This window comes from Calonectris borealis, chromosome 15 (assembly GCF_964195595.1).
Source record: "Calonectris borealis chromosome 15, bCalBor7.hap1.2, whole genome shotgun sequence".
Lineage (NCBI taxonomy): Eukaryota > Metazoa > Chordata > Aves > Procellariiformes > Procellariidae > Calonectris > Calonectris borealis.
The window spans coordinates 18,934,354-18,949,455 of record NC_134326.1 but is presented as its reverse complement, the minus strand read 5'-3'; the positions used below and the strand labels follow the sequence as shown (position 1 = coordinate 18,949,455).

At 46.2% G+C, this 15,102-nt stretch overlaps 1 long non-coding RNA gene across 1 annotated transcript; it reads left to right on the top strand.

Annotated features, from left to right (window-relative positions):
* Positions 1-13,707: 13,707 nt before the first annotated feature.
* On the top strand, positions 13,708-14,849 carry LOC142088526 (uncharacterized). The gene is made up of 3 exons (XR_012675861.1): positions 13,708-13,910; positions 13,997-14,026; positions 14,797-14,849. It is a non-coding gene; the product is annotated as an uncharacterized LOC142088526 (long non-coding RNA).
* The last annotated feature ends 253 nt before the right edge of the window (positions 14,850-15,102 follow it).

Here is a 15,102-nt window from a genome sequence, read left to right as displayed (position 1 = left end):
CAATCAGCAGGTAAATCTGGGTTAATACTCTACAAGGGTAATTCCCCTGTTTTCTTTTTTGAAATATTTGGTTACTCATTTTCTGTTGTTATTTTACTTCCTTTTTCATCTTCAGTTCTCATTAGTCACTTGCTAGGTGTTTCTGTTTTCTGCAGAACACGATCCCACCTTTACAGGCTTTTGATCACATTTTTTTCTTTCTCATTCATACGCGGTGTCTTTGCAACTGAAAAATTCAGTGTCCCTTTCTGGCCACCCCCTCTCCGGAGCCAAATTTCAGCTGGTCAGTGGGTGGGGCTTGAAAACTCCCATTACAGATTGTTTGGATTGATCATCTGTGTTTCTCTCAGACTCGCTCGGTTTCAGACGGGTTACTGAGAAGGCAATGAATCACCGTTAAATACTGCCAGCCTTCTTTGTCTGCTTACCAACAACTGCCAAAGCCACCGCACATGTGTGATAGGCACCAGCTCAAAGATGCGAGAGATGCGGGGCCATGGCTGCTCCCAGGGTCCTTGGGAGCTTGAACGGGATTTACACCGTAAACTCAAGCCCAGAGATGTCTTGCAATTACTCTCCATGGATGGGAAGATATAAGAAATTGTAGACATAATTTCTTTCAAAAAATAGAGAAGACTCTCTTATTTTCTCTGCTGTCGGGGCTGGAGGGTGGATGTATGCATGCAATAATGTATGTTGGCCCATGTGCACCAACCTGCCGTCACTGGGGCTGGAGAGGCACGGAGGCTGCCTGTGAAATCCCCTGTGACAAAAGAGGCATCTCATTTGTTAGAATTCAACACCAAAATCCAGAACTTATCTCATCTCTAATTTTGCCTGAAAGGTAAGGAATTTGTTGTGGATCTCCAGGACAACAGCTCTCTGAGCGAGCCGGGAGGTTTTCCTTGCTTTCCCAAAGTTGGGTACCTACAAAAAGATCCATCCTAACGCATCTGACCCTGCTAACCCCCACCAGACAGAGAGACCCTGGCAAAGCCTCAAAAGACAAAGGGATTGCAATGGAGGGCAGGGGGTCAGGAGGTGGAGATGTGCAGAATGAGTTGGCTTTGGACTCATTTCTGATTTCATTAGTCTGTACAGTTGTTCCCCGGTCCTGCGAAGGAAGGGCATGCCTCTGTGACTCACAGGCGCTTTTTTTTTGAGTAGCTACAGAGGAAGTCATACAAACCATGGGGAATACCTTTTGATTAAATAAAAAGTCTTTCTGTGCCCAGAGCCTATTTCAAAACACACAGCCTCTGCTTTTCAGTTAGCCTGACTTGGACCCATGCTCCAAGGGCCACTTTCCAAAGATGACAGCCCACTGTCCAGACAGCTGGCCTCGGACCAGCGACCACAGCCAGAGCACGAAATGCGAAAGGAATGTCCTTGGGCTGGGGAGCGGAGCTGCACATCTGCTGTAGATGCCCCGACCGAGCACAGCCACCAGCGACGATGATTTCAGTTTCTACTGTTTCTGAACAGCATTTAAAATTCCCCTGCACCCCATAGAGAAGCATGGTTTCCTTCCTTCTGCAGAGGTAGACCACAGAGATACAATACTGTTTAACTCCTTCCAGTACCGAGACCAGACGGTATCGATGCTGCTGTGCAAAGAATGTGGGAAAGCATTTCAGCTTCCCACCTTCAAGATTAATTCAAACTGGAAGAGATACAGAGAAGGGCCAAGGAGGAGAAGAGGGAGTCCATCATGTCTGAGGAGCCTGATGGCTTGGTCTGCTGGGAGGTGTACGAGTGCAACTGCCGGCTGGAAATGTGGCAGGGGCAGATATTTAGGGAGAAATAAAAACATTTCAAGGTTGCGCAAGAGTGCGTAGACACAAGTGTGAAGAGGATATTCAGAGGAGTGAAAGGGCGCAATGATCAATCTTTTCATAGAGGAATAAGAGAAAGAAGATAATTTTAATCAGTAAAACTACTTCCAAAAGTGTTTGCTTTCCCCCCAATTTGACAGGAAGCCTCACAAGAGATGCTCCAGCTGGCTGAACTTCCATTCAAGTGGTTGTTATGTGGTGATGATCATATACTGATCCAGAAGTTCTTCAGCAAATCCTTCACAGGGAGTGAATTTGGCTCAGAAGGAACTGTCTCTGCACCCTCGCTATACTGAGACTTCTCACCAGGATTTCTACTCTAGTTACACAGGGCACAGCTCATAAAAATGAAGCCCGTCATCTCTCCAGGCTTAGAAAAGTTAAAATTTCTGTTAGTTTTCAATTAATTTTCTGTTATCTTTTCAGTTTCTCAGTTAATTTTCTGTTAAGCTTTCAGTTAATTCCTAAGGGGCTAGGCCACTTTCTGCTCATTAATTGAATTCTGTGTCTGACTGGGATATGGGTATTTCAGATGGCTCTGCCTAGGAGTGAAATCATATCAGCGATTTACACCTCATTAATGCAAATCCTCCTCGGATTTTTTGGCAGAGGTGGAGTTGGACGGAGGTGCTGCTGCATGAGCCCTCGCTGGAAACTCCCTCCTGCCATCTCAGCATCCCGCAGAAGCTATCCCCTGAGTGCAGAACAGGAAAGAAAGGTCAACGCTGATCCTACCATGAGAGGAGCAGAGTGGTCACGGCGGTTTCATTTCTGAGTGAATATTTACAAATGAGTCAGTATGTGAGAGACCAACTGATCAGTGTACGTACACGAGTATACCGCAAGTTCCATCTTCCTTTTTGATTTTATCAGCTCTTTTTTTCCACCCTGGCTGCAATCTAAGAATGTATTTGCATGTCATTAACAGCTATAAAAAGAATAAAGAGAACAAGGTGGAGTCCCAGCTTCACAGTTCTGTTTTTTCCAGCAGTAAAAGTCCGTCCTGCCCACACCTTTCCCTTCCACCGTCTCTGCAGGGACTCTCATTTCTTTAGCCGGTTTTGAGAAAAGCAAAATCCCTGATGCTCACCGATAAGTTTAGCTGCAGCCCTAATTCCTACTGCCTCTTCCAAGGAAACAAATTCTTCCCTGCCATTTGAACCTGGCTACAATATATGGTACCAGAAGGTACACTCATCCATGCGACACATACGATCCATTGCTTCCCCTTTAAATATACTGTATTCCCTTTTATCTCCAGCAGCCACCGCGGTGCCAGGGATGTGCAAAGTCCCGAAGCGCCCATTGCTATGAAGGCAGCAGAAATGGGGCGAGCATCTGAGTCTCAGGTGCAATTCTGCTTCCCGGGGTGTGTAATGCACGGTGTCACTGGAAGGGTCCACACTATTCCTGAACTCATTAAAATCAGAACAGGGTCTTCTTAAAAGAGACCAGCTGTGCACCATGGCCACTGGTATTCATGACTGTTCACTGGCTGAATTGATGCAAATCCCTTGATGGCACAAGGCGAAGATCGCATTCCTCTGGATGCTGCCCCACCAGGGTAACCCACAGTGGTTTAACCTGAACCCTGGAGTAAAACCGATCTGCTGATTGCAGGGAAACATTGGGAATATCAGGGTCACTTCACAAGGCAGAACTACCCCTGTTCCTGCACCAGCAGGCAAGGGAGCACGGTCTGGTTGGCACCCGGCTTCTGCTTGCAGGGCGGTTCATCCAGCTCACACCGCAAAGGCTCCTAAACGCTGAGCTGTGGGGAGTGGCAGGGAAGATGCTTTACTCACCAAACAATTAGCAAAATGATTGAAAGCAAAGAACTGAACAAGATGGCTCCGGGGAGGGGAGTGCCTGGCAGCATGTCCAAGACCTGGTTTGTACCTAACATGATGGTGGCTTCTGATGTAATTAATATCACGCAGGGAAAGCGCTGGAGTTATAATACGTGTTCTGTGAAACATCAGCTCAGGGACAAGTAGGAAAATGCCACGTGAGCATAGGAAAAGCAGCATCTGGGCTTTCATTACCTTGGGCGGCACACATGTGCGTGGCTCACCTGCCTTCGCCTTAGGAGAGAAGGAGCATCTCAAACAAAACAGTCACTACAGCTATGTACTGCTTGATTTTTTTAAGGGTAGGAAAACCTAATGCACATTCAAGAATGTTAATTAGATAGTAAAACTCCTGCAGTATCGAAATAGCAAAATTTAAATTACACCAAAAGCATGTAAACAAAAAATTCTGAATTTTTGGGAAGCAATGCAGCAACGTCCTGCGGATGTAATCCTGGCACAGTTTTCATTCCTCTTGGCGCGAGCAAAGGGGAGCTGTGCAGCAGGGGCAGAGGCCAAGGACAGCCCCGCTCTCCTCCCCAGCAGGCTCTGAGGGGCCGGGGGACAGGAGAGGGTTCTGCACACCCAGGACCCACCATGGCCACCCCAGAGCCCAACCTTGAGGAGCAATTCTGCCACATCCATCAAAAATGAGATGCACCCCCATCACCCAAACTTCCTGCAGATGAAATATATGGAGATACGAGCCAAATGGTTTCAACCTCCTCAGGAAAGCACAGAAACTGGGCAAACCCTCCTTAAACAGGAGCAGCTTTTCTGCCCCCGCCGAGATGCTGAGCTGCCCCAGCAGCCCTTGGCTGGTCCCTCTCCCCGGCACGCCGCCGGGCTCACGCGGGCACCAGAAGGTCTCAGGAAGGCTCTGGAATTTGTCATTTATATGTGCGCATGGTACCACTGAGTTATTCACCGAGTTCCTTAGGACAACCACACAGAACAAGGCAGGAACATTAATTAGTAAAGATGAGAGTATTATTTAGTGTAATTGTAATATTAATTAGGGTAAATGTGAATGTAAAGATTTGAGAGACATTTAGGTAGCCTTGGTTTATCTTGCGCCCATCTTTAGACAATATCAGTTCATAAAAATGCTTCAGCATCCAAAATCAGAATAGGCTCAAACATCTGAATTACGCAGCTCCTACTGAACTTATGGGGGAACCCTTATTTTAGAAACATGGAGTTTCCTCAATCAGATAAGAAACTAACAGCTTCCATTCTACAGGTGACTACTTGCCTTCAGTTTAGGCATATTTGTGGTGAGGTATTAATCATTTCCTTGCAACAGAGCACGTATAAAAGGAAGCCGGGAGCCAGCTGTACCCAGTCCAAGGAGGGAAGTGCAGCGCCTTCACCACGATGCTGCACCTGGTCGGGGTTTTGCTGTCCTGCGGAGCGCTGTGCATCGCGTCCCCCGTGCCGCCCGCCGCCGGAACGGGCTGCGCTGCCGGATCCCTCATCCAGGAAGTCCTCAACGACATTCAGAGACTAAATTCTAAGGTTGTTCCATTTTCTTTGTGCCCCACGTCTGACGTTTTGGGCTAGTGGAGAACCCGCTAACATGATTTTTATCAATCTCTTTCAGGGCAGCAGCGAAATCACGCCTCTGGTAAGATCATTTTCTGGCTCACGTTGCAATGTTGCTTGTTTGTGGTGTGGCTAGTGTGCTTTTAGAGACGGAAGAGGAAAGCGGCTATTGTCAAAACCCATTCAGGACGTCTGCAAGCTCTTATGCTCTTAAGAAAGGTCTAAGATGGCAACCAAGTCATCCATGGGCTTTGTGGGAGCGCTCTGCTGGAGGCAACTGAGCTTGTGTGTGCTGAGAGGTGACGTGCAGGGCTCAGCTCCCCCGAGACGAATCCTTCTCCTTCCATCGTTATCAATGCAAAGTTATCTCCCTGAAAAACCAGTGCTCGGGGCTACTGCCTTCAGCGCAGCGGTGCATAAAAGCTTGCTTCCAGCCAGCGCTGGTTATCTTTCTTTTCATGGGGTAGATAGTCAGAACTGACCATCTTCTGAAGCCAGGTGGAGGCAGACACCTTCCTGCCATTGGGAAGTGGGGGGACAGGCTGTCCCCCTGCCTTTTCTGGAAAGAAACACCCGCATTGTTTGAGACCAATGCCAGCAATGGCACCAGCAGCATGCTCCATGGGGGAAGCTCGGGAGAGGCAAAGGGCAGGTAGCAGGGTTGGAGGTTGGAGGTGCTCCTCAGCATCGCTGCCTTCTTGTGCCTGAGTGCCACTAAGGAGGCAATTAAAAAGCAGAAGGTGCCTGATCCTGCCAGGTTTCATCTCCACAATCTCGCTCTGCGGCGTTTGAAGGTAACATCAGCCTTCAGCAGGAGGAAAGCACTGGGTTGCATAGTTGGTTCCCTACTCTAAGGTGTCCGAAGTTACTATCAAGTGTTGGCCTCAAATTATTGCGCGACATTATTTCTTGTGGTAGGCATTTTAATTGCATTAATGTGATACAACCTGTGCCAGCAATACAGTACAGAAAAGACTAAACTTTGTTATTCCAGAACAACATGATGGAGGCAGGAGGGAACGTAACCACCTACCTGGAAGGATTTATTGAAGCCCTAAAAAGCAGTGAAGACAGGTCGAAGGAGAGACTAATAGCCCAGAAGCTGCAGAAAATCCAGGATGCCGGAAAGTCATGCCTCAGGGGGATGGTACGTTTGGGTTGGATTTTCTGCTTGCTATTTTGTGTTGGTTAGATGACTATAAAAGACACTGGTGTTTGTCCTGGTTGCACTGAGAACAAGTGCCTGACCAAAGCACGCGGCTGCCTCCCGGTCGGGTGGCTGATGGGAGCAGTTTCCAGCCAGCAGCTGTCACCTGGCCATGGCCCTGGTGCCTCCTCTGCTCTGCTCTGCTCTCCTCTTCCCGATGTCTCCTGGCTAAGAGAAAGTCCATCACTTGGCGGAGGTGCCGCGGTGCAGATGGGGACCGGAGCCCCCGGCTGCTGCCCCAGGGGCAGAGGCTGCTCTCGCTGCGGGATGGCTGCACTAGATGCAACTTGCTGTCCCACCCCATTACCTTCCTGAGAGCCTTCATGGTCTTAAAATTAACTGTTAAGAAAAAACTACAGTCAGGGAACAGAATGCAACTTATGTGTCCAGATTCTGTTCCTTTAACTCTTCTCCTTTCTGTCTGCCCCCAAGGGAGAGACGTGGGAGCCAGTGGAAGAGGAGGATTTTTTCAGTAATTTGGAACAATTATTAAGGTTCCTGAATCACAATGCCCCTTCGGAGGAAACAGTGTAGTCTTCAAAGAAGTTCGAAGCACCCCTGGTCCAGCCTGCCGGGAGACCTGAGCTTTGTATATCCTCATTTGTGTATCCTTACTCCAACGAGCAAGGCTATTGGGAGCTATTATTTATTCATATATCTATTCATATTTATTTATTCTATTTATTTGTAGAAACTTGAAGTTATTTATTTTTACAATGAAGAAATGCAATAATTATTTACTTTAGGAAACTGCTATTTAATGGTGTGTGAGGAGGAGCTCTGTGGATCCAGCTTTGGATTTGCAGTCACACTATTTCTCTAGCACACTACCCCAAGCCACAGCCCCAGGGCTCAGCTCTGCATCCCCCCAGTGCTCTCAAAGCTGGCACAAAACCACCCTGCGAGGTGGGGACAGGAGCCATCGGTGCCAGGAGATGCTGCCCAGCACCTTCACCTCCCTCTCGGCCCCCAGGAGCAGCCCCAGGTCCATGGCCGGGCGGCTGCTGGTCTTGGCTCCCCTGGGCTGCCACCAAACACGGCTAAAGGTGGCTCTCAAAGACGCCAAACCTTAGCAAACCCCTAAAAGTCTGCTTGCAAACTTAAGGCATAGCTCATACCCACGGAGAGCATGTGAATGTAAAAATGCCCCATAGGGATAAACTGCCTAAATAAAACCTGGTGACTAAGAGCCTGGTATGTACCGTATTCTATTTATTTTCAACCAAATGAAGTCTTCATACAATATGCTTTAATGCTGTCGCCCTCTGGCAATTTCAGCATTTTGTTCCTGCAGCTGAAGTTTCCAGATGCCTTCAGAGCAGTTTCACGTCTCTTTGGGAGGTTAGGGGCATTTTCAGAGGAAAGACTTATAAAAGGATGCTACTGTTACTTTTTAAATTATGCATAAGTACTTATATCAACTGAAGAATATTACTATGGTACGAATGCACTGATAATCATTTTAAAATGTAAAAAATGTGAAGGGCGAATTGTGGAAACATGACTGTTCTAACAGCTGTGTGCTGCCAATACATCGCATATATGTTTTTTACAGTTAAATACTTGGGAAATTTGTATGCAGAACTCTATGAAATGTAACCAAATTCTAACAGAATCTATGCAAAATAAACCTCTTGCACAAAGGTGTAACTCTTATAATTTTTTGTTTTGTGATGTTTTGTGGTGATTTAAGGAGTATTCCATCTAAAAAAGTTCGATTGAATCAGGGTCTTCTAGTGGTGAGGTTTTGACACTTTTGGGGGGGGGTTTATTCAGAAATACTTAAGTTGATTACATACTGTATAGATGATTGATACCCCTGTGTAGAGGATCACCATGAGGTCCAGATACCACCTAAGACCACTTGTGTTTTCAAATTTGGGTAAAAGTAGCACTTAAATAGCGAGTCAGGGTTTTGTTTCTTTCTTTGCTCTCACTTCATGGCAAACATCTCACCACAGCATCTCTCCTTTTCCACCCAGTTGGATATTCTCATTTCAGGAAGATTCACCCATAGAGAAGAAAGCAAACATTTAGCAAACAGCCATAAAAATCCTATTTGGGGCTGGGATAGGGGAGCAGCGCTATCCCGCAGCTGCACCTGCGTCCCCATGGACCATCGGGGTTGTCGGGCACACACCGTCCCCTCCAAGGGGATTCTCCCACCGGAATTTCACCTTCAGGAAGCAATCCTAGCCCAGCCCATCACCTTTATCTACTTTTGCAGGCATCACTGAGCACCTGAAAAAAATTCCCTAAATACCATGATTCATGGAGAATTTAGCAGACAGCAGTGCTTGTGCAAGCCGTGGTGTGTCTGTGGGATCCCCCGAACACCACACTGCCTGCGGGAAAGGGCAGGCGAAGAGGCAGGGAAATCCATGTTGGGATATACAGGGATTCCTTAAGGCAACTAACATGTCTGAAGAATTAGCTAATGTTTTTAATAACAGCTGAAGAGGAGTTTCTTGAGGGTGGGGGAAGGCAGACACAGTAGTCATCGTATGAACAGGGAGGGAAGAAAAAAAAACAAGGGTAGGTTCAGTCATCAGCACCCTGCCTCCCCAAAATAGTCAAGAATAAAGCATTAACCACTACCTACAAAAACACAGGGTGCGTAGAAAAGGAGGTTCAACATTTTTAGTGGCTTTAGGTCAAAGCATCTCGTCCTGCGAGTGGGTGAGAGGGCAGAGGGAGGGTGACACCGGGTATAACTGTGCTTTGGGACGGTGCCCTTAGGACAGCCTCGTGAGAGACCCGAGGGGACGTTCTAGCCCCATCTCCACAAGACTGGCATACAGCCTGCTGAAAAGCTGGTCTTAAAGGGTAGTCAACGGCCTCCAGCTCAAAGGCTGAAAGCTCTTTGGAGAGCTGGATCACAATCCAACATACTGCATCCAAAGCTGCTCTCTTGTTTGGAATTGGGTGCGAAACAGAGGAACACTTACAACCTTCCGAGGAGGAAAGGGGCCACCACCCTGTGGGATGTGAGAGGAAAGCATGGCAAAAGGCTCAGTTTGCTTCCAAAGCAAGTTTTACATTTGTTGGCACAAATCTTCTGAGGGGAAGATAAAGCAGTGGGCCAGGACTACCAAGAGATGCTGTGGACCATTGCTCATGCTGGGGAAGGAAGGTGGGAAAATGGTTCCCTTAAAGCAGGCTGAACCCGCCGTCATCGCTGCTGGGTGCTTGGGGAACGGCAGATACGCTTACCCCCCGACGCTACCTTCCCTCGTTAAAATGCTCTCTGTATACAAATTAAATTGCTCTCACTATAAACCGGGTCATCTCATCCAGGCAACCCCTCTTCGGCTGGGGTAAATCACAGAGCAGCAGCTCACCTTGCTCCCGTTACCGCACACGGGACGTGCTGAGGTTTGGCAAGTGTTTCTTCTCCGAAAACGAGAAAATAAAGCTCTGTCTGCAACTCGCAGGGGCCGCTCCTAGGTGGCAGCCGGCGCTTGCTGCATGGCCCTCCAACGCCGCCGGACCCGCGGCATGAGCCAGAGGAGGAGGAGGGCTGCCAGTCTGTTACTCACTCGGGCTTTTAATCAGCTTTTCTCAATATTATTCCAAAAAAGCTCTGAAGTGTCATAGAAAGGTGAAGGAAGATTTCAGGCTAGCTGTTTTCTGAACGAGCCTGAAAAAGGGCTTGTGTGCCTCAGGTTCACCTGCAGCACCCCAGCTAGACCATCCCCTCTTTGTACAAACTCCCAGTCTTTACTGTTCATTATTGTTCGCTATTTTGGAGAATTTTGTGTGCTTGCTTGCTTATCCCAGCTTCTCAAAACTCTCTCTGCAACACCCTTGGAAAGTCTTCAGCTGGTTACAAATATGAGCAGTCCTGTTCATACTACCTTTGTTATAAACCATCTTTTTGTTACCGAAAGGCTACAGATCAAAAGGCTTTAATAAAGTACCGCAGATCCTTGCCTCTCATTACAGAAAAAGTTAAAAGCAAAACAGCGCGGCTGCAACTGTATCAGGTCTGAGGCCCCTCAGAAGATGCTGGCTGTGAGCAGGAGGCGGCAGTGCAGGGGCGAGAGGACTCAGTGCCTACATCCGGCCCCTGCAGCATCGCTGAAAGATGCATCCTGTGCACAGCCGCATTCTTTACGCTTCAGCCTATCGATAACATCTTGCTACTTCTCTCCAGCAGTTTTAAAGCTATTTGACATTAAGCCAGGGTATGTGTCGTGGTTTAACCTGGCAGCAGCCAAATACCACGCAGCCGCTCGCTCACCCCCCCCGCCGGGTGGGATGGGGGAGAGAATCAGAAGGGTAAAAGTGAGAAAAACTCGTGGGTTGAGATAAAGACAGTTTAATAGGGAAAGCAAAAGCCGCGCACGCAAGCAAAGCAAAACAAGGAATTCATTCACCACTTCCCATCGGCAGGCAGGTGTTCAGCCATCTCCAGGAAAGCAGGGCTCCATCACGCGTAACGGTTACTGGGGAAGACACACGCCATCACTCCGAACGCCCCCCCTCCTTCTTCTTCACCCAGCCTTATATGCTGAGCATGACGTCATATGGTATGGAATAGCCCGTTGGCCAGCTGGGCCAGCCGCCCTGGCCACACTCCCTCCCAGCCCCCTGCACATCTGGCAGGGCATGGGAAGATGAAAAGTCCTTGACTAGCGTAAACAATACCTAGTAACAACCAAAACATCAGCGTGTCATCAACATTATTCTCACACTACATCCAAAACACAGCACTATACCAGTTAATAGGAAGAAAATCAACTCCATCCCAGCCAAAACCAGGACAGTATGTTTTCCAAGTGGGTGAGTATTAAAAGGTGCAACATTGTTCCAAATGGTATCTGGTGTAAAAATCGTTCAATCAATGGATTTAGTAGGTGTCAGTATTTGCCTAATGGCTTAGATGAACGTACAGCATCTGGTGGATCTGGTTATTAAATCCTTGTACAGAACAAGGTGGTGGTTGAACCTCTTGTCAGCAGCTTCCCCTTGGGCAAATGATCCAGACAGAAGTGGGAGAAGCTAAAGGAGACCGACTGTCCTGTCCTCTCCTCTCCCACCTCCAGAGGTGAGGAGCAGAACAGACTCCCTAGTGTTACCAAGAGATAGTGAAGTTTACAAAGGAGAAAGTACAGAGATATCTTTGTTGGTTTTTTACATCTTTCAATGTGCCAGTTTAGCACATTTAAACATTCATTTTAGTGACTCATTTTAATCAACTCTACCTCAGGTTGTTGATCAAAAAGAGCTTGCAGATGCCAAATGCTACTTGGTCTCCTAACAGCTTGGTTGGGAAATGAGGGGCCCTGGACACCAGAGAGCCAAGAGCAGTTCGATATTAAAATTTTGCCCTTTGAGAGAATGATTCAGGCCTTTCATCAGACAGGTGAATCAAAGCAGGGTTGGAAATGCCATGACAATCATTTCGCATGTGGTTGTTGCTACAAGGACCTTTCACATAGCACTGGAAAAGGTAAATACCTGCTCTGCAAACTGGAGAAGTTAAATGAACAGTGAATAACATGGCCAAAGTTAACATGCAGGCTTGTATTTTCTAGTAGGGACAACCCAAAACATATCTAGACAAAGAACTTAAAACATCATCCACTCTCAAATTTTCATATTACATTTAGAAGACTATCCAAAGTGAAATGTATCCCTGACTCAACAGCAAAGATTTCCCCAATCAAATGTGGTAAAACCCATCTACCGCTTCTGCACTTCGTCAGACATTTTCTATGAAATACGCTATCTAAAAATCAAATATAGATTTAGAATAGAAACTGGACCATATGGGAAATAATTAGGCCAGACCCTCAGCTGGCATAGGTTGACAGGGACATTTGCAAAGCTCTGTGCTGATGTGCTCCAGCTGAGAGCCTGGCTCTTCGCTAACCCTTTCCAAATAGCACTTGTCAAGCACATTTCTTCTGGCACTATAAACGGACTTCCTTACAGCTCTCTGCTGGAGTCGGAGCTGTTACTGAGCAAACAGCAGGGTGAGGCAGCATGGGCTGCACAGGCGTTCCCGGGGCAGGTTACAAACCTCCCACTACACTGCCAGTGCGGTGGGGACTAATGCTGACGATTAGTGATTTCCCTTTTCTTGGTGGCCAGAAGTAATTTCTCACTGAGAACTCCCTCGATGACACTTCTTCTATTAACTGTAATATTAATGGCCATCCATCATGGAACAAATTAGATTTTTTTTTTCTTTAGAGCTGCATTATCTTAGAGTTATCTAAGCCCTGGCTCTGCAATCGCTCTGGCAATTTCACTCTTCAAATATAGAGTTATCTAGAAGTGAACTCCCTTGTGTGTTTACTCTGCTCTTAGCTGATTGCGTTGAGGGGAGTCACAGTTCTCCGAAAGCTGGGGAAAACCTGGCTCCCCTCCTGCGGGCACGCCAGGGTCCCACCCCGCAGCACCCCCTGACCGCGCTGCTGTACAATGCTCCGCTGTCGTTTCAGCCCTTCTCCCCGCACACTTACATGCATATAACACAAAGCACCTAATTATCTTTGTGAAGTGCTACATAAGGGCCCAAGTATCATTAACAAAGCAAACGTTGCCCCTGAGAATGAGAAGCTGCAGCTGACAGCTGAGATTGAAGATTTGCACTGCACTGTCATAAAAAATTAATTACGTTAGGTTAAGATTCAGCCCTCACACTTACTAATTATGATGAACAAACAACCTTTTGTTTTCTTTTCAGGTCAAAGAAAAGATATTTGCCATAGAAATGTAGTCAGTTTTACAAGGCTGCTGTACCTGTCTGTGCACCCCTCTGCTCCCACATGCCTGCGCAAGTCACGCTGTAGAAATGCAGACGATTGACTAGGTCCTATGGGCTCCATCTTCGGCTGATATTAGCTCCAGAGGTGCTGATGTCTTTAAACTGCAATAATTTACTGCAATACAGGATGTAGTCTCATCTGACGGGAAACAATCAGCTTCATGGCTGTGTTACTACAAGTAGAATAATTTCCTCACATGTTAATATGTTCTTCTTTTACAATACCTCGCACATTATTAGTGCCCTTGCACATTGCTCTTGCTAGCATTGAAGCTTTGCTCTGGAGTTAGAGGTTTTAGAGAGTTTACCAGAACATTAATCACAAATGTTTCTCAAATCAGATATGCCGCTAATTTGACGGCTCAAGTTGTTGTTGCTTTCCTATTTTAATGATTTATGAATGAGATAAGATAGTAATCACATCCTGCACGTACTCAGCTTCTCTATATAAGAGAGTAGAGTATCTGCCAGGAGAGACGAGCTTGAATTCGAAGCCTATTTCAGATAAAAAGAGTCGAGCTCCCAAATACAACACCTTTAAAATGTATCTTCACTTGTTCTTGTTACTATTCAGCTCTGCGGTGTCCAGCTACTTTCTTCCTCTGAAGGAATCACCACATCGGCAGAACAAGACTAAATATACAATAATTGATGAAATGCTTTGCTTACTTGAAGCTGAAAAAGAGCCCATAAATGTAAATCATTTTCCACTTCCCCTGCCACAGATGTGCTTTTTGAGATGATTTCCAATTTGTAACTAATGGATTTCTATCATTTTCAGGAGCAGTTCTCCATACCGCTTCACGTAAAGGTAAGAAGCTGTTGTTTCCTATTCTATTATTATCAGTCAGAGTCTCCAAAGGGAACTTAAGTGTAACCTCTGGCATAGCAGGTCTGAGGACATTTAAAGGCAAGATGTAAAATAGCTGAGACGGGATTGCCAGCTGGGGAGCCCAGCCGGACCGGCCGGGCAGGGAGGGAGCTCCAGGGCTCGACCTCATTCCTGGCCGCTTAGAGGCAATTTTGCTCCTCTTGCTGTCCCGAAATACCGACACAATGTCATATTTTTAAAAGATTACATGAATGTGGCTAATAACCCATTCTAATTGCTAACAAAGATAAATAGTATGCCTTACCTCCATTTTTCTCGGTTCTTTTTAATGCTTTTTAACAGAAATTTCTGTTAGTGATTGTAAAGCCTGGTCTCCAAATGACTGGCAATATAAGGAAAAATGGTTGAAGCAGCTCTCTGAAAGTGTCCTACTTCCAAGCAGACAGAAAAAAAAATACTCTCCCATTTAGATGGAATTGAATCAAATTCCCAATGTTGTCACATTCACCATTGACAGAAACTGGACCGTTTTTATTGCAGAATTTCCAGTTATAGTAGTTATGAAGACTGTACTTATAACATGACTTCTTAAAAGAAGGTATGAAAAGGAAATCAGATAAAAGAAGTTAAGATTTCCAGAGAAAAATAACAGTTGGCATACTCAATATGATTTATCAACAGTTCTTTTAAGAAAGAGAAGCTTTCTGCTTGTAAACTAGAACACTATTTACTTTCTTTTTTTCTCCTAGAGCGAAAGTTGTGCACATAATAACACCAAAAAATTTATCCATGAACTAGAAAAGATACCTGCATGTAAGTGTATGAAGAGAGTTGAAAAAGACATGGAAAGTCTGGAAAAATACTGTTCCATTTTGAAGGTAAGCTTTTACTATTTATTTGATTTGCTTTTCAAATATTTTCTTGTAGTTAACAATTTATCCAGGTTTTTTACACCTGATGATTTTGTTCAAATACCTGGTAGCTCACTCAGACCCATGTCGAGCAATCCAGCAGCTGGAAAGCCATGGTCCCTTCTCCAGCTGGGCAATGCCGCT